Raw genomic sequence first — 18,880 nt, forward strand, 5'->3', positions numbered from 1 at the left:
GGGATGATGATCTGCATCAGCTTGTCCGATAAAAACTGGACAATCCTCAGCCACAAGCCGGCAAGCTGTTGTTTTGTCAGCTGTATTCCAGAAACAGAAGAAGTGTTTTAAAATGTTGCATAGTGCGTCTTTCAAAAGCTTATGAACAAGGTTAAACATTAGGCAGAGTTTTCATGGTAATCTAATTAAATTGTCAGTAACATGATCTTACCGGGTCAAACATGCCCTCACGAATCCCCCTCCATTGCCTGAAAACAATATTGTTATAAATGTTGTCATATCAGGATGCGTGGCAGAATTGTTTTTATTTAATTATTTGCCTGATCGTGAAGTTATACTTGCTTTGTGTCAGTTGTTTTGGCAAAATTGCAATGTGACAACCTTTTCTAGCAATGCACTTTTTTTTTCCCGATTGGATCAGTTTCTAATTTGATCCTATTTCCTTGAAGGTGTGATAGTACCAAAGAAAACAGAACATACTTCTCAGTTAGGTTTTGAAGGAAGTCCATAAGTGTCAGATGTTCCACATTGTTGAGGTCTTCCCCTCTTCTGTGGTTTCCAATCACTGAGGTTGCTCTCGCTCCTGGTAGAATTGCTCTGCTCCTGGTAGAAATGTAATTATATTGCAAATAATAAAACATTATATACAACAAATATCATACTGAAATTATTATTAACTGTTAAAGAGTGGAGGAGCATTGGCAACGTTGGGCCAATTAAACAACTGCAACACAACAGAGATGGTTGTGGGTACGTCAACATTGCCAATGATAGCATCACTATAACATTTTATTGGATTAATGTTGTAATATGAAATGACAAGGTCAACTTACCATCTCATTGACAGCTTCAGAGGTCAGGGTGGTCATCCATCACACAGACAGGCAGGTCTAGAGACTGGGCAAAGGCTCTATGGTCATAACCAGGAGAGGAATGGAAACAACATCAGAGCAGGTCCCCATGGCAGAATCTAACCACTGTCTTCATGGTCAAAGACTCAACTTAGTAGTTAATACATGGCCACAAATAATGAGCGGTTCAAATAGATTGGCTGGGGACTTGACCCTACAAATGACTCCATGAATGACGCCTGACCTGCCCCATAACAAGTTCTTTCTTATTAGTCTCTCTCTCTTAATCTCCACACAAATATCTAACTGGACAGAGTGTAAGTGGCCTTACCTGACTCTCTCAGTGTCAGAACATCATAGTCTTGTTGTTCTATGTCCTACAGGGACATCTCAGCTACAGCAGAAGGGGCAAAGCCCGGGATGATCTCTCAAACTGAAAATAATGACTGTTTATGTGAACTGAACCATTTATAGCGGCTTGCGAAAGTATTCACCCCCCCTTGGCATTTTCCCTATTTTGTTGCCTTATAACCTGGAATTAAAATAGATTTTTGCACTGTCAACTGTGGGACCTTAGGTATGTGCCTTTCCAAATCATGTCCAATCAATTGAATTTACCACAGGTGGACTCCAATCATGTTGTAGAAATACCTCAAGGATGATCAAGGGAAACAGGATGCACCGGTGCTCAATTTTGAGTCTCATAGCAAAGGGTTTGAATACTTATGTAAATAAGGTATTTCTGTTTTTTTCCGTTTTAAATTGCAAAAATGTCTAAACTGTTTTTGCTTTGTCATTATAGGATATTGTGTGTAGATTGATGAGGAAAATGTTGTATGTAATCCATTTTAGAATAAGGCTGTAACGTAAAAAATGAAATGTGTAAAAAGTCAAGGGGTCTGAATACTTTCCAAATGCACTGAAGCAGTCTATAAGATATATCTTATTACAGTTTAGGCCTACCTTGTTATTTTCTTCCATCTGGCAATATCATATTAATGGATTAAATCTATTTGGTTTGTTTTGTTGCTAGTATTTTTATTAATCGTTTGAAAATACAAGTATTATCTACTTTCTGAAGGACAGCCAAGTTGATAGGCAACATAGAACCTACAGACAATTATGACATCATTGGAACACATGCACGTGTCACAAACACCTTTAGCCCAAAAAAGCAGTGTAGCAGTGCTGCCCAAGCTGGGGGCGATACACTTTTATTAGGCTTTTATTCAGATTCACAAACAATGCTCTACTTGAAGTCAATGAGTAAACATGTAGCAACATGGCTGAGCTTTAACATTAAGTAGAAGTTGACACTAACCATATGTATAATCCTAAAATGCTTGCCCTAAATACCAGTCTAGAACCCAGGTATGTCTCCTGCTATTTATAGTATCTTTCAAGTACATCTTATTACAGTTTAGGCCTATCTTATTATTTTCTTCCATCTAGCAATATCATTTTAAGGGCAAATACACACACATGTGTTGTAGGCCAATGAACTCCATAGTTTTAATCAGAGTTTATAATAAGGAAGGGGAATTCTGTAACAGTTTATGACATCAAAGGTATGGCAGCTATGGAGAATAATTTTCAAAACAATGTCCAAAGCGGGAAATCATTGGATGTGATTCATTCGATTCTATGCAATTTCATCTTTGCGGACTGACATGGAAGCAACCATTACACAACCCTGAACTCAATAACCCCACCCCAGTTTCAGAAGAGATTTCAAACCATATCTTGTCATTCTGTATTACATCCATCAGCCTAGACAGTGATGGATGGCTATATGGAGCATCCTTGTCCATCATGTTCAGTGTGTTAGTGCTCTCACCACAGCGAGGCAGCAGAGTACCAGTTGAGGTAGGTGCAGGCAGAGCGTAGTAATTAAAGGCAGTGGTAGCCTATCCATCCCCATATCAACACCTGCAGCATCTCATGACACGCGCTCACACTCCCCCATTTACCACAACTTCCAAACTAACTGGACCTAAAACAACGTGTAACTTCGTGGCCATTCCAAGTCAGGATCACACCTAATACCAAATAGCTAAAGAGGATAATACCACAAATCAATTCATGTTTCCTAAAACAATGTGTAACTTCGTGGCCATTCCAAGTCAGGATCACACCTATTACCAAATAGCTAGAGGATAAACCACAAATAAATTCATGTTTTGTAGGGGGGAGTTGACGATTATGTGGTGGTTGTTTCACTATCGATGATGAAATTGCATTAAATCAAAAGAGTCAGACCCAATGATTTACTGTTCGTAAGGACAGAGTGCCACTAGTAATATTGAACATTAAGTCGAAATGTAGCTAGGGGAGTTCAAGATCCAAGATCACATTTTCTTTCTATGGATTAGCCCATCTGTCAAGTGTTGGTTGTCCAGTAGAAAACTCAAACTTCGAATTAAGATTATCAATCAGATTCTGTGATCAATGTGAATATGTGAACAGTCTTGTGAATCTTTACTAGAGTCCCCATTAGCTAACGCTATAACGTTAGCTAATCTTCCTGTGGTCCAACACCAATTGATAAGACATTACAAACAATTACAAATGAAGACTTTACAAACATTTAACAAGTAGACAATACAGACAATTAAAATACCTGACATTCAACATTCAGTTGATGCTTTGTAGGTGATGCAATAGCTGTAAACTATAGAGCTCGTGGCCAAGGTGAGTTAAGCGGCTAGAGTGGTTTCCTGTATGCCCATGCTGCACATAGCCCACCCCAATGCACTAGTTAGCCTAGTAAACAAGCCTATACACCGCGGGTAAATTGCCACTATTCACTGTTACAGTGGTCAGAGATCACAGCCAGAAGCCTACCACTACCAACGGTCTACAACTGTTCAGTATTGTTGTCTAATTTATGGACATCGTCTATGTGACTTTTTTTTAAATGATCAAGTAGCCCCAACACAGCTTCAGAAGATGTAGGTACATTTGACCAATATTCATGTATCCATTTTTCAGTTAGCATGGTCATGTTTCCTTTCACGTGAGAAATATTAACCAAAGCATAATTTTCCCTTGCTTATCTCCTTCAAAATACTGCAAGCTACAGAGCTATATAAATAATGACTGTATTGGCATGAATCCATACCTTATTATTGACTTCAATTGGAGGTGCAATTCACTCCTTTTGACGAGTAGGTTTGGTCCTCATTTCCAGAGCAAATGTGCAACAGTTCTACACAAACATATTTAACTGTCTGTTTTCATTACATCATCAGCTACCTTTGTTACATCACAAAGCCAGCTGGCTAAATCTGGCACATTTACAGAAATACAGTAGATTGTCCCTGTCAAATACATTTGATAAAAAATAAATGTCCAAATCAAACAGTGGTGGAAAAAGTCCTCAATCAGTCAGTTACAAACAGTATGACTCAAGTAAATGTGAAAGTTGCCCAGTAAAATACTACTTGGGAAGTATTTGGTTTGAAATATTCTCAAGTATCAAAAGTAAAAATAATTAAAAAATTAAGCAAAGCAGACAACACAATTGTATTGCTTTTTTTGAATGTAAGAATAGCCAGGGGCACACTCCAACACTTAGACATAATTTATAAACTAAGCATTTGTGTTTATTGAGTCTGCCAGATCAGAGGTTCTCTTGATAAGTGTGTAAATTGGACCATTTTCCTGTCATACAAAGCATTCAAAATGTACTTTTGTGTATCAGGGAAAGTGGATGGAGTCAAAAGTACATTTTTGTCCTTTATGAATGTACTGAAGTTGTCAAAAATATAAATAGTTAAAGTACAGATACCCCCAAAACGATTTAAATCATTTTTACTTAAGTACTTTGCACCACTGAAAACAAACCTTTTCTAATGTCTCTATATCACTGGCTTGCAGGGTTTTCATCATTGACCCTTCATGTAATGGTATCGAAGTTCAAGATCCATCTTGGCTTAATGTAGGTAACAAGTATTGAAGGTGTATAAATTCAACTTTTGTTAGTCAACGTTCACGTTCGTAATGATAGTTTATTACACTTGTCTGAGCAGTCAAACTGGTATGAAAAATATCCCATTCATAATAGAAAAGACAATGTTCAGAATACCTGGAGTGACAATTGATCGAAAGGGTTTACAGCATTACAAAAGTTTGATTAAAAACGGAATATTTATTCACCCACAATTTATTCTTGGCGCACTCTTTCAACTTGAAAATTAAGTTATGTTCAAGGATATTTAGATTTGTGTGGCTTAAAAATAGAGTACAAACTCAGTCTGTACATCACTTTAATATTAATAACCAATGTCAAGGCATCATGATACAGAGAAAGACATACAAATGCTAGTCTACCAACATCAAATAAATGCTGATTACAGACATATTTATGCAAAAAAACAGGGGGTAAATTAATTTAGATACAGTCACAAGCTCCAATCTGAATGGCAGCAGGGAGAATATGATGTGGACACCAAGGAACTTAATTCTCAATCCGCTCCACTACAGCCCTGTTGATGTGAATGGGGGAGTATTCTGCCCTCCTTTTCCTGTAGTCCACGATCATCTCCTTTGTTTTGCTCATGTTGAGGGAGAGGTTGTTGTTCTGGCACCACACTGCCAGGTCTCTGACCTCCTTCCTATAGGCTGTCTCATCATTGTCGGTGATCAGGCCCACCCCTGTTGTGTCGTCAGCAAACTGAATGATGGTGTTGGAGTCATGCTGGCCATGCAGGAGGGGACTATGCACGCACCCCTGAGGGGCCCCCATGTTGAGGATCAGTGTGGCAAAATGTGCTGTTGCCTATCTTTACCACCTGGGGGAGGCCCTTCAGGAAGTCCAGGATCCAGTTGCAGAGGGAGGTGTTCAGTTCCAGGGTCCTTAGCTTAGTGATGAGCTTTGTGGGCACTGTGGTGTTGAATGCTGAGCTGTAGTCAATGAACAGCATTCTCACATAGGTGTTCCTTTTGACCAGGTGTAAAAGGGCAGTATAGATCACGATTGATATTGCATCATCTGTGAAGCTGTTGGGGCGGTATGCAAATTGAAGTGGATATATAGGGTTTCTGGGATGATGGTGTTGATGTGAGCCTTGACCAGCCTTTCAAAGGCTATGGGGTAATAGTCATTTAGGCAGGTTACCTTCACTTTCTTGGGCACAGGGACTATGGTGGTCTGTTTGAAACATGTAGGTATTACAGAGGTTGAAAATGTCAGCGAAAACACTTGCCAGTTGGTCCGCGCATGCTCGGAGCACACGTCCTGGTAATCCATCTGACCCCTTGTGAATGTTGACCTTTTTAAAGGTTTTGCTCTCATTGGCTACGGAGAGTGTTATCACAGTCGTACCAAACAGCTGATGCTCTCATGCATGCCTCAGTGTTGCTTGCCTTGAAGCGAGCATAAAAGGCACCTAGCCCGTCTGGCAGACTTGTGTCACTGGGCAGCTTGCGGCTGGGTTTCCCTTTGTTGTCCGTAATAGTTTGCAAGCCTTGCCACATCCAACGAGCATCAGAACCGGTGTAGTAGGATTCAATCTTAGTCCTGTATTTACGCTTTGTGTTACGCTCGTCGTCGGAATGAGGAGACCAAGGTGCAGCGTGGTAAGTGTACATCTTACTTTATTAGATGAACACCAAAAAAAAACAATATATATAAACAAACATAATGTTCTGCAGGCTACACATCATACCTAAGTATGAACCCCAATCAGAGACAACGATAGACAGCTGCCTCTGATTGGGAACCATACCAGTCCAAACAAAGAAATAGATCACCTAGATTGCCCACCCTAGTCACACCCTGACCTAACCAACCACTTTGCCTATTTGATGGTTAGTCTGAGGGCATAGCAGGATTTCATATAAGTGTCTGGATTAGTGTCCCGCTCATTGAAAGAAGCAGCTCTAGCCTTTAGCGCGGTGTGGATGTTGCCTGTAATCCATGGCTTCTGTCAGGGATATGTACATACGGTCACTGTGGGCACGACGTTGTCAATCCACTTATTGATGTAGCCTGTGACTGAGGTGGTATACTCCTCAATGCATGTGGATGAATCGCAGAACATATTACAGTCTGTGCTAGCAAAACAGTCAACATATGACAACAAATAAATGCAATCTCATTTAATGAGGAAAATTATCTTGGGTTGGAGAAGCTTCTAGTGATGGCTCTATACATTCTGGTGAAAAGGGAGGGTTTGCGACTCTTCTCTTCAGGTGGGAAGGAATATGCGATGTCATTTCCCTCTGGAGCAAAGGAGCCATGAGAATTTGTCCTCGACTCTGCAAAGAAAGACCATCCAGTATGTCATGGGTAACAATTCAGAGCAGAGTGCAATGTCTTTCCAAATGAATTAGTTGAACGCTAAAGTAATAATATCTTAGTCTTGAATGAGCAGCAGCAGGGCTTACCTGTAAAGTACACAGTAGGGGAAGTGTTCTGATGCTGGTACTCCATAGACTTTTGAGGACAGTGGTCCTTTCTAACTTTCTTAGAACCCTGTTTGGTGGGAAAAGGCACATTAAAACAAACTGTTATATATCTTAAAGTACAGTATATCAACTGGAAAAAGGCAATACAATGCTGAAATACTGAATTATATAAACAAATAATATCTCATACATTCAAAAGCAGTGTTATTCATGAAAAATCTGTACTTGTACTATACCTTTATGTTAAAGCATATCTTGCTGAACATGGTTTTCTTGCTTTTCTTGGACTTGAAGATGGGGATCTGCTCTCCAGTACTGCTGGTGCTATCCCTTACCAAATCCAACATCCCTTCTACAATGTTTATTTATTTATTTATTTTTATTTTACCTTTATTTAACCAGGTAGGCAAGTTGAGAACAAGTTCTCATTTACAATTGCGACCTGGCCAAGATAAAGCAAAGCAGTTCGACAGATAAAACGACACAGAGTTACACATGGAGTAAAAACAAACATACAGTCAATAATGCAGTATAAACAAGTCTATATACAATGTGAGCAAATGAGGTGAGAAGGGAGGTAAAGGCAAAAAAGGCCATGATGGCAAAGTAAATACAATATAGCAAGTAAAATACTGGAATGGTAGTTTTGCAATGGAAGAATGTGCAAAGTAGAAATAAAAAATAATGGGGTGCAAAGGAGCAAAATAAATAAATAAATTAAAATTAAATACAGTTGGGAAAGAGGTAGTTGTTTGGGCTAAATTATAGGTGGGCTATGTACAGGTGCAGTAATCTGTGAGCTGCTCTGACAGTTGGTGCTTAAAGCTAGTGAGGGAGATAAGTGTTTCCAGTTTCAGAGATAGATGTCACTGGTGGCCATGCTGGTACCGGACTCAAAAGAACATTTGGCATTGGCTTTGGTGATCATTTGATGACTTGAGCCAACTGATAAGGCATCCATCATTTTGTTGACCATGACCTTCGTGAGCTGATTCATTGTGTCACTATCCTCTGGCTTGCTCTGATTGAGCTGGATAGGAAAGACCATGCAAGTAGAGGTGCTTGGTTCATTCTGGACTGAAACATCAATGTTTATATTTTCATTCTCATCTAACCACTGTTTTAGGAAGCCCTTCACTGTCTCTTCAGCAAATATCTGGAGAAGCTGGGAGGAGAGCTTCCTGGATATGGCACATTGTTCCGTTCCCCATTTCATCCTTGACAGAATGGAGTCTGAAGCACTTCTGACTGCTGCCAATGTTAAGACCTGTGGAGTGCTGTGGCTGTCCTGAAGGGCTATCACTTTATCCACAAATTCATGACTGAAAATGTGGATGGTCCCAGTGGAAATGATTTTTCTCAATTTCCTAACAGCAGATCGGAGATTGTCAGGATGAGAAGCACCCTGTCCATCTTCCTGTGTGTTCTCAACACTTTCCACCATTTCGTCCACTACCACCCCAGCAGCTTGCCTGACTTTGTCCACAAAGGATGGGGGAAATAAGTTCTCTGTGTGAAACAAGTCCTGAATGATTATGTTTCTTACAATGGGAAAGTCACTCTGAGCAGATAATTCAGTGGGGATGGGAGTACCGGGCAAGGTGATGTCCCATTCTGACTGCTTTGATTTTGAAGTAGGTGTTAGAGAGATGGAGGAGCGTGAAGAAGAGGTATTTCTTGTATTTTGGCTGTCAGCACTCCTACAACGGATCGTGCCAATATCCTCCAGCATGGATCCTGAAAGCTTAGTGGTTTTAGGTAGTAATTTGTGCGGAATGTGCACACAGGCATCGTTTCCACCAGGTGTAAAACTGCTCTGGTTGACCTCAAGATGGCAGAGACTTGCTCTTTGTGAAGCAGGACTACTTTGATATGTAAATATTTGGATTGAACCAAGTGTTGTGTCTGACATTTGAAGATCTTTTCTGAGAAACTTCGTAATCTTACTTTGCAGACTGTAGTAGATGTTACGAGCAACAGACCAGATTCTTTTCTCAGAAACCTGTCCAGTGGTGAGCAGGGAGGTTCCAGATACCATGTCAGATGATTGGGTGGTCTGGGTGAGCTCCTGCAGATCTTTCACTATGGTTTGTATAATATCAGTAGATGTGGTGGATGTAGATACAGACTGGAGGTACTTATCTGTTGTACCTTCCTCCACAATGTTAAATGATCTAGAGAGGACCTCACTCACTCCTTTCTCAGCTTTGGTTTGGAACTCATGACTAGAAAGTTTTTGGAGGCTCTTTGTTGAAAGACTGTGGGAAGATGCAATGCCTTTGGAGGCAGCCGTGCTGCAATCTAGACTTACTGGAGAGGTTCGCTCAGTAGAACCTTGGAGACGTTCAAACATGTCTTCACATGGTGTTGGGGACCTTGACAAGGAGATGTCCTTCAGCTGAGACAGAACACCACCTACCAATATGTTGACCTCAAGGGACATATCAGATATTTTCTTTCCTACTGTGGAGAAGCAAGGTGCATTTGATGTCTGATCCTCGCATGAGGTCAAGATTGTTGAAATGACCTGTTTGGTACTATTGTTCATTAGACCCTCGTCTGTTTCAGTCCAGAGAAGTTTTGAACTCTCGCTGACACCCATGTGTAGAGTCACTTCCTGGTTCAAACTGGGCAAGTGAGGCACACTCTTACTAGCTTGCGTCAAGTTCTGGCTTGCCAAACCAAGGTACTCCTTAGTCACAAGATGTCCAGAGTCCTCTGTGGGTGTATGGCTAGACATTCTTCTCTGCACATCTGACCTCCGCCGGTGAATGGTGAAGCCCTTTAATGTCTTCTTAATATTTTTATATAAACTAGTGGTAGCAGACCAGATCCTGCTCTGTAGCTTTTGTGCATTTTCCTGGAGGTCAGGTTCTCTCTCCTCTACTTCTGCAGGTTGCACTGAGCTCTGCAGGTCTTCCACAAATGTGTCAATGATGCCAAAGGCAGCAGAATCCTTGAACAAGGTTCTCTGGTTTTGAACGGATGCTACAGAATAAGCATGCTGTGCACTAGTTAAGCTACTGGTGGACTTTTTAACTAGGAACTCACTCACTGCTTGAGTGGTGTCTGTCTTGAATGACTGGTCAAAGAAGCTGTGGCCTTACTTCTGCTGTCCTCAATTTGACAGGGGAACTCATATACTATTGGTGATGAGGCCCTGGAATGGGAGATATCCCCAAGCTGAGCCAGAACGCCCTCTACAAATTGTTGTCTCTCAATAGAGAAGTCTGATCCTTTTTCTCCAACAGTGTACAGGGGGTCCTCCTTTGACATCTCAGTGTTGTACAAGACCAGAAGCTCTGAGATGACTTCTTTGGTGCAAGTTGTCAGAAGGAGCTTGCTTTCTTCTGACTCAGTTTGTGCCCAAAGAAGTTTTGAGCACTCACTTAGGCCTCTTTGTAAAGTAACTTCACCAGTGGACTCTGGCAACTGAGGCTCACTCTTACTGGGCCTATATTTCATGTCTAAGCAAGGAAGTGGAACTGTCTCCTTAAACTCAGCATTTGTGATGTTGTCATCAGATGTGGAAATGCTCTTTAGGGCAAATCTCTGAAGCTTGCCGAAATAATCTTTCAAGTTGTTTTGGATGCTGTGGTAAATGTGAACAGCAGCAGACCAGGCACTCTTCTGTTGGGGACTCTCTTCAGATTCAGCCAAGGACTTTATATCTGATACGAAAGTCTTAACAACTACTGACGCTGCTGAGCCCACTGGGTGAATTGACTCTGTCTTTACAATTCCAGACAATGTTTGACCTGATACAGCACCTGTTAACTCAGACTGAACGACTGAACTAGGAAAGCTCAAACTACTGACTTTTTTGGCAAGAACTCCACTCACTGCTTGTATTGCTGATGTTTGAAATTCCCGGCTGGAGAGTTTTTGGATGCTCTTAGATGTAAGCGTGCAGGAGGAACCAGATTCACCAATATTGTAGCTGCTCTCGTATTTCCTTATCAGGGCATTAAGATCATCAATGAAGCCAACATGCGATGCCAAAAACGTGATCTTGTCCTTCAGATCTTTCAGCAAATTCTGTTCGTTCTCGTCAACAAAAGCCACCATTGTGTCAGAGATCATGGTCATGACTTGCCCTGTTAGACTCTTGCTCTCTTGGTCAACTTTTTCAAGTTTAGCAGCCAGCACTCTCACCATGCTCTCAGTCACCTTGGTCTGCGAGTCTCCCCTTACCGGTGTCACTTGAGAGGTTTGGCTAGCGGAGGCACTCTTAACGACCACTGATACGGCCGACTTGACATCTTTAATCACTTCTGCCATTACAGCAGGGGTCATCTTCGGAGAGCCTGCACTTCCAGATGGAGAATTGGACATGCATGCAAGTTTGGAGAGAGAACCTTGCAGGCTGTCCTGCACACAGGTGACGAGGGTGTCCTCTGAGACACCTAAGAGGACTTGTAGCGAGTCAGAGCTTTAAGCACCAACTGTCAGAGCAGCTCACAGATTACTGCACCTGTACATAGCCCACCTATAATTTAGCCCAAACAACTACCTCTTTCCCAACTGTATTTAATTTTAATTTATTTATTTATTTAGCTCCTTTGCACCCCATTATTTTTTTATTTCTACTTTGCACATTCTTCCATTGCAAAACCACTATTCCAGTATTTTACTTGCTATATTGTATTTACTTTGCCATCTTGGCCTTTTTTGCCTTTACCTCCCTTCTCACCTCATTTGCTCACATTGTATATAGACTTGTTTATACTGCATTATTGACTGTATGTTTGTTTTTACTCCATGTGTAACTCTGTGTCGTTTTATCTGTCGAACTGCTTTGCTTTATCTTGGCCAGGTCGCAATTGTAAATGAGAACTTGTTCTCAACTTGCCTACCTGGTTAAATAAAGGTAAAATAAAATAAATAAAAAAGAGTTGGTTGTCTTCTTCTGCACATCAGACAGAGAGGTTCTTGAAAAAAAAATGAAATCATCACAGTCAAACAAATAATATGTAAGGCTGTGAGGAACGTCGCTCTGGTGGAGGTGTGTCAAACACATCTGCACCGTTGAAAATAGTGAGGGACTCGTTGCTTTTGCTCTGGGAAAACACCTTAGTGTGGTGGAGGTGTGTCAACCACATCTAATAATAAAAAATAATAATTTATTCAACTTCTATAGTTCTTTTCATTACAGAAAGAGAAAAGAGAAAAGACTATTACTATTACTATTATTCTGTTTTAAAGTCAAATAATATAGTATAGTACTTTTTTGTAGAAGTAATTTGTATTGAAACTGGCTTGTACAGTTGAAGTCGGAAGTTTACATACACTTAGGTTGGAGTCATTAAAAGTCGTTTTTCAACCACTCCACAAATTCCTTGTTAACAAACTCTAGTTTTGGCAAGTCGGTTAGGACATCTACTTTGTGCATGACACAAGTCATTTTTCCAACAATTGTTTACAGACAGATTAGTTAACTTATAATTCACTGTATCTCAATTCCAGTGGGTCAGAAGTTTACATGCATTAAGTTGACTGTGCCTTTAAACAGCTTGGAACATTCCAGAAAAGGATGTCATGGCTTTAGAAGCTTATGTTAGGCTAATTGACATCATCTGAGTCTGTGGATGTATTTCAAGGCCAACCTTCAAACTCAGTGCCTCTTCGCTTGACATCATGAGAAAATCAAAAGAAATCAGCCAAGACCTCAGAAAAAAATTGGTTCATCCTTGGGAGCAATTTCCAAACGGCTGAAGGTACCACGTTCATCTGTACAAACAATAGTACGCAAGTATAAACACCATGGGACCACGCCGCCGTCATACCACTCAGGAAGGAGACGCGTTCTGTCTCCTAGAGATGAACGTACTTGGGTGCGAAAAGTGCAAATCAATCCCAGAACAACAGCAAAGGACCGTGTGAAGATGCTGGAGGAAACAGGTACAAAAGTATCTATATCCACAGTAAAACGAGTCCTATATCGACATAACCTGAAAGGCCGCTCAGCAGGGAAGAAGGCACTGCTCCGGAAGCCGCCATAAAAAACCCAGACTACGGTTTGCAACTGCACATGGGGACAAAGATCGTACTTTTTGGAGAAATGTCCTCTGGTCTGATGAAACAAAAATAGAACTGTTTGGGCATAATGACCATCATTATGTTTGGAGGAAAAAGGGTGAGGCTTGCAAGCCAAAGAACACCATCCCAACCGTGAAGCACGGGGGTAGCAGAATCATGTTGTGGGGGTGCTTTGCTGCAGGAGGGTCTAGTGCACTCCACAAAATAGATAGCATCATGAGGATGGAAAATTATGTGCATATATTGAAGCAACATCTCAAGACTTCAGTCAGGAAGTTAAAGCTTGGTCGCAAATGGGTCTTCCAAATGGACATGACCCCAAGCATACTTCCAAAGTTGTGGCAAAATGACTTAAGAACAACAAAGTCAAGGTATTGGAGTGGCCATCACAAAGCCCTGACCTCAATCCTATAGAACATTTGTGGGCAGAACTGAAAAAGCTTGTGCGAGCAAGGAGGCCTACAAACCTGACTCAGTCATACCAGCTCTGTCAGGATGGGCCAAAATTCTCCCAACTTATTGTGGGAAGCTTGTGGAAGGCTACCCAAAACATTTGACCCAAGTTAAACAATTTAAAGGCAATGCTACCAAATACTATTTGAGTGTATGTAAACTTCTGACCCACTGGGAATGTGAAGAAAGAAATAAAAGCTGAAATAAATTATTCTTTCTTATTCTATTATTCTGACATTTCACATTGTTAAAATAAAGTGGTGAGCCTATCTGACCTAAAACAGGGAATTTTTACTAGGATTAAATGTCAGGAATTCTGAAAAACTGAGTTTAAATGTACTTGGCTAAGGTGTATGTAAACCCCGAATTCAACTGTAAATGGCCATATCTATCCTCAAAAAAAAAGTGAAATTGCTATAAACATCAAATACTGTTTAAGGACAATCATAAATAAAAGGCAGTATTGAAGAATGGTTACAGACATACCTCATGGCTGGCTTGGGCAATGGTTTTGGACAGTAGCTTCTACTGCCCAGACTGCCCATCTCCTTAGTCAGGTAAATCTCCTTGAACTTAAGTTGTTGTGATTCCTGCTCTTCTTCCTCTTCCTGATCCATACAGTTGGAGGAAGGGTAGGGAGTCGGGATGCGAAAGCTATTGTAAGACTTTCGACTGCCTGGCCTCTTAGGTACACCAGCCTCAGTAAATCTCACGCGGGACTTGGTGTTAACCTTATCGTCTAACAGACTGGTGAGTGACGCTGTGAGAGATCTCTGTGACAATGGAGAGGAGGCAGCATCTTGGATGCCCAGTAGTTCGTAAAGACCTGGGATGATGATCTGCATCAGCTTGTCCAATAAAAACTGGACAATCCTCAGACACAAGCCGGCAAGCTGTTGTTTTGTCAGCTGTATTCCAGAAACAGAAGAAGTGTTTTAAAATGTTGCATAGTGCGTCTTTCAAAAGCTTATGAACAAGGCTAAACATTCAGTGATCATTGTATTCTAAATAAGCTTTCAGATCTTACCGGGTCAGAAATGCCATTACGAATCCTACTCCATTGCCTGAGAATTATTCATATGAATTATTCATATTAATAGTATTAATATTGTCAGAAATGTCGGTCAGTAGAGTCATCAGATTAGACAGTATTTTACACATGCTTTGTAGCAATTGTTTTGACAACATTGTGGTGTGCTGTAACTTTTTCCACAATGGAAATGTAGTTGATGAATCTGCTTTCATACAATCCTTTACAGGTTTGATAGTAGCACTGTACCAAAGAAAATAGAACATACTCCTCAGTTAGGTTCTGCAGGAAGTTGATAATCAGTGAAAAAGACTCAAGATTTTTTGCACTGTTGAGGCTCTCTTCTTCTGTGGTTTCCACAGTGCTGCTTTGCTTCTGGTAGAAATAAACATTATGAGTCTCAAATAATGGCACCAACAGAGTCAAACTTAACATATACAACAAATATCATACTGAAAGAACTTATGAACCGTTAGAGAGTGGAGGAGCATTGGCAACGTTGGACAAATTTAAACAACTGAAACACAACAGAGATGGTCGTGGTACGTCAACATTGCCAATGATAGCATCACTATAAAATTTTATTGGATTAATGTTGTAATATGAAATGACAAGGTCAACTTACCATCTCATTGACAGCTTCAGAGGTCAGGTGGTCATCCACCACACAGACAGGCAGGTCTAGAGACTGGGACAAGGCTCTATGGTCATAACGAGGAGAGAATGGAAACAACATCAGAGCAGTCCCAATGGCAGAATCTAACCACTGTCTTCATGTCAAAGACTCACTTAGTAGTTAATACATGGCCACAAATAATGAGCGGTTCAAATAGATTGGCTGGGGACTTGACCCTACAAATGACTCCATGAATGACGCCTGACCTGCCCCATAACAAGTTCTTTCTTATTAGTCTCTCTCTCTTAATCTCCACACAAATATCTAACTGGACAGATTGTAAGTGGCCTTACCTGACTCTCTCAGTGTCAGAAACATCATAGTCTTGTTGTTCTATGTCCTCCAGGGACATCTCAGCTACAGCAGACGGGGCAAAGCACGGGATGATCTCTCAAACTGAAAATAATGACTGTTTATGTGAACTGAACCATTTACAGTGGCTTGCGAAAGTATTCACCCCCTTTGGCATTTTTCCTATTTAGTTGCCTTATAACCTGGAATTAAAATAGATTTTGGGGCGGTTTGTATAATTTGATTTACACAACACCACTTTGAAGATGCAAAATATTTTTTATTGTGAAACAAACATGAAATAAGACACACAAAAAAACACTTGAGCGTGAATAACTATTCACCTCCCAAAGTCAATACTTTGTAGAGCCACATTTTGCAGCAATTACAGCTGCAAGTCTCTTGGGGTACGTCTCTATAAGCTTGGCACATCTAGACACTGGGACTTGTCCATTCTTCATGGCAAAACTGCTCCAGCTCCTTCAAGTTGGATGGGTTCCGCTGGTGTACAACAATCTTTAAGTCATACCCCAGATTCTCAAGTCTCCCAGTCCCTGCTGCTGAAAAACATCCCCACAGCATGATGCACCATCACCAGGCTTCACCGTAGGGATGGTGCCAGGTTTCCTCTAGACGTGACGCTTGGCATTCAGGCCAAAGAGTTACATTTTGGTTTCATCAGACCAGAGAATCTTGTTTCTCATGTCTGAGTCCTTTAGGTGCCTTTTACTGAGAAGTGGCTTCCGTCTGGCCACTCTACCATAAAGGTATGATTGGTGGAGTGCTGCAGAGATGGTTGTCCTTCTGGAAGGTTCTCCCATCTCTACAGAGGAACTGGAGCTCTGTCAGAGTGACTATCAGGTTCATACAGGGGGACTCCAATCATGTTGTAGAAACATCTCAAGGATGATCAAGGGAAACAGGATGCACCGGAGCTCAATTTCAAGTCTCATAGCAAAGGGTTTGAATACTTATGTAAATAAGGTATCTGTTTTTTTCCATTTTAAATTGCAAAAATTTCTAAAAAACGGTTTTTGCTTTGTCATTATAGGATATTGTGTGTAGATTGATGAGGAAAATGTTGTATGTAATCCATTTTAGAATAAGGCTGTAATGTAAAAAATGAAATGTGTAAAAAGTCAAGGGGTCTGAATACTTTCCAAATGCACTGAAGCAGTCTATAAGATATATCTTATTACAGTTTAGGCCTACCTTGTTCTTTTCTTCCATCTGGCAATATCATATTAATTGATTAAATCTATTTAGTTTGTTTTGTTGCTAGTATTTGTATTAATTGTTTGAAAACACAAGTATTATCTACTTTCTGAAGGACAGCCAATGAAGTTGAGGCCAATGAACTCCATAGTTTTAATCGAAGGGGAATTCTGTAACACTTTATGACATCACAAAGGTATGGCAGCTATGGAGAATCATTTTCAAAACAATGTCCAAAGCGGGAAATCATTGGATGTGATTCATTCTATTCTATGCAATTTCATCTTTGAGGACTGACATGGAAGCAACCATTACACAACCCTGAACTCAATAAACCCACCAGAGTTTCAGAAGAGATATCAAACCATATCTGGTCATATTGTTTTACATACACCCAGGCTGTGCCTGGACAGTGATGGATGGCTATATGGAGCATCCTTGTCCATCATGTTCAGTGTGTTATTGCTCTCACCACAGAGAGGCAGCAGCCTCCACTAAGCAGCTCAGCAGCCTCGCTTCTGGTCACTTGCACACTATGATTTGTCTATTTGTTTTGGGATTTGTGTGTTGGCCTGTTTTGAAATAGTTTGATAATAACCTATTACTTTGACCTAATGCACTTCATCAATGATGGTGGTTGTATTGTTTTGGATTTGTACTGATAAGCATCATGTTGTCTTACTCTAGGGAACTTTCCAGCAAATGTGGATCTCAAAACATGAGTTTGAAGAGGGCGGGAAGCAGTGCGAAGACAGGAAGTTCCCTTGATCGACCACCAACAGCATCTGCTGCCTCCAGAACTCACAATAACATGTTTAACCTTTAACTGTGAGCTCAGGAACACCCAAGGACGGTAGTTCTGTCGATAAAAAAAAAAACTTTTTAACTGGATAATCGAATCTGCCTTTATAATTTTTTGTAGAAAACATGAACTATAACGAACCGTGTCACATATTCCATTGCTATGAAAAGGGTGAAAGGCTGAGTTCCTTTTGAATCCATCTTCAGTATGCCATTTTCAGTTTGTTTATGGACCTTATATTCTGATCTCAACCTTCTTGACAGGAAAGAAACGCTTGGTTAGTGTTTGTGTCTTATCCAATGGGTTGTCAGGTGAACGTTGAAGATGCTTCTTGGAGGTGATCTAATGATGTCATTGAATCGCTGTCATTGAGTTGCTCACTGGACAAGACAATATTTCACTGAAAATTAAATCTGTCTTTCATTTCACTTATGTTGATACTTGATTGGCTATTTGCTGTCTTTTGAAAATACAAAAATAAATATAACTGTTTTATGAAGCACTTGTAGACATTCATTGTTTTCAAAATCATATTTTCAGCAAAACAGATACATACGTTTACAATATGACATCAAATCAAATAAAAATAAAGTAAGTGATATGTAAATGATTGGCAAAAGGCTCCAACCATCCAAGTCATAGACTGTTCACTCTGCTACCACACGGCAAGCGATACGAGAGCACCAAGTCTGGGACAAAAGGCTCCTTAACAGCTTCTACCCCCAAGTCATTAGACTGCTGAACAGCTTCTACCCCCAAGTCATTAGACTGCTGAACAGCTTCTACCCCCAAGTCATTAGACTGCTGAACAGCTTCTACCCCCAAGTCATTAGACTGCTGAACGTTAATTAAATGGCCACCTGCACTATTTGCATTGACCCCCTTTGTTATTGATGTATTTTTCTAATTGTTTTCCACTGACTCTCTTGAATTGGCTCGATGCACACTCACTACACTCTACCCACACATTCACTGTGACACTGACCGACTTTCACACTAGCTGCTGCTACTGTGTTTATTATCTATCCTGATTGCCTAGTCACTTTTACCCTTACCTACATGGACATACTGTATTACCTCAACTACCTCGCACCCATGCACATTGACTCGGT

At 40.6% G+C, this 18,880-nt stretch overlaps 1 long non-coding RNA gene across 1 annotated transcript; it reads right to left on the bottom strand.

Moving 5' to 3' along the window:
- Positions 1-51: 51 nt before the first annotated feature.
- LOC116368782 (uncharacterized) lies at positions 52-540 on the bottom strand. The gene is made up of 3 exons (XR_004208558.1): positions 481-540; positions 212-248; positions 52-80 (listed from the first exon to the last, which is right to left on the bottom strand). It is a non-coding gene; the product is annotated as an uncharacterized LOC116368782 (long non-coding RNA).
- Positions 541-18,880: the final 18,340 nt, after the last annotated feature.

The sequence above is a fragment of the Oncorhynchus kisutch genome, unplaced genomic scaffold (assembly GCF_002021735.2).
Source record: "Oncorhynchus kisutch isolate 150728-3 unplaced genomic scaffold, Okis_V2 scaffold1990, whole genome shotgun sequence".
NCBI lineage: Eukaryota > Metazoa > Chordata > Actinopteri > Salmoniformes > Salmonidae > Oncorhynchus > Oncorhynchus kisutch.